We start from the raw sequence: 1,583 nt of genomic DNA, 5'->3' as shown, positions 1-1,583 counted from the left end.
GGAGTGGATGGGTCTGGTTGGTTGATATTGTGTTCTTCTTAAGGAGTTGCAAACCCCTTCAGCTACTTCATTCCTTTCTCTAACTCCTCCACTGGGGGACCCTGCTCTCAGTCCAGTGGTTGATTGCAAGTATCTGCCTCTGTATTTGTAAGGCTCTAGCAGAGCCTCTCAGAAGATAGCTATATCAGAATCCTGTCAGCATGTACCTCTTCGCATCCACAATATTGTCTGGGTTTAGAGGCTGTAGATAAATGGACTGGATCCCCAGGTTGGGGAGTCTCTTGATGGCCTTTCAGTCTCTGCCACACACTTTCTATCTGTATTTACCCCTGTTACTAGTTTTGTTCCCACTTTTAAGGAGGGTTGAAGCATCCACAAGTTGGTCTTCCTTCTTGAGCTTCATGTGGTTTGTGAATTGTATCTTGGGTATTCTGAGTTTGGGGATAATATAACACTTATAAGTTAGTTCATACCATGTGTGGTTTTTCTGTGATTGGATTACCTCATTCAGGATGATATTTTCAAGTTCCTTCCATGTGCCTAAGAATTTCATTAAGTCATTATTTTTAATAGCTGAGTAATATTCCACTGTGTAAATGTATCATATATACTTTGTATCCATTCCTCTGTTGAGGGACATCTGAGTTCTTCTTTCTAGGTTCTGACTGTTATAAAGAAGACTGCTAAAAGCATAGTGGATCATGTGGCCTTGTTAATGTTGACGCATCTTTTGGGTATATGCCCAGGAGTGGTATAGCTGGGTCCTTAGGTAGTACTATATCCAATATTCTGAGGAACTGCCAGATTGATTTCCAGAGTGGTTGTACCGGTTTGTAATCCCATCAACAATACAGGAGTATTCCTCTTTCTCCACACCCTCAACAGCATCTATTGTCATCTGAGTTTTTGATCTTAGATCATTTGACTGGTGTGAGGTGGAATCTCAGAGTTGTTTTGATTTGCACTTCCCTGATGATTAAGGATGGTAAACATTTCTTTAGGTGCTTCTAGTCCATTTAATATTCCTCAGTTGAGGATTATCTGATTATCTCTGTAGCACATTTTTTTAAAATGATTATTTTATTCTCTGGAGTCTAACTTCTTGAGTTGTTTTTATATATTGGATATTAGCCCTTTATTTTCCCAATCTGTTGGTTGACATTTTGTCCTATTGACAGTGTCCTTTACCTTAGAGAAGTTTTTTTTTTTAATTTTATGAGGCCCCATTTGTATATTCTTGATCTTAGAGCATAAGCCATTGGTGTTCTGTTCAGGAAATTTCCCCCTGTACCCATGTGTTTGAGGTTCTTGCCCACCTTCTCTTCTATTAGTTTCAGTGTATCTGGTTTTATGTGGAGGTCCAAAATCCACTTGGACTTGGTCTTTGTACAAGGAGATAAAATGGATCGATTTGCATTCTTCTGCATGCTGACCTCCAGTTAAACCAGAACTATCTTTTGAAAATGCTGTCTTTTTCCCACTGGATGGCTTTAGCTTCTTTGTCAAAGGTCAAGTGATCCTAGGTGTGTGGGTTCATTTCAGTGTCTTTGACTGCATTCCACTAATCTACCTGCCTGTGTCTG

The sequence above is a fragment of the Rattus norvegicus genome, chromosome 6 (genome assembly GCF_036323735.1).
Source record: "Rattus norvegicus strain BN/NHsdMcwi chromosome 6, GRCr8, whole genome shotgun sequence".
NCBI classification, from domain to species: Eukaryota; Metazoa; Chordata; class Mammalia; order Rodentia; family Muridae; genus Rattus; species Rattus norvegicus.
Note: the sequence above shows the minus strand (reverse complement) of the source record.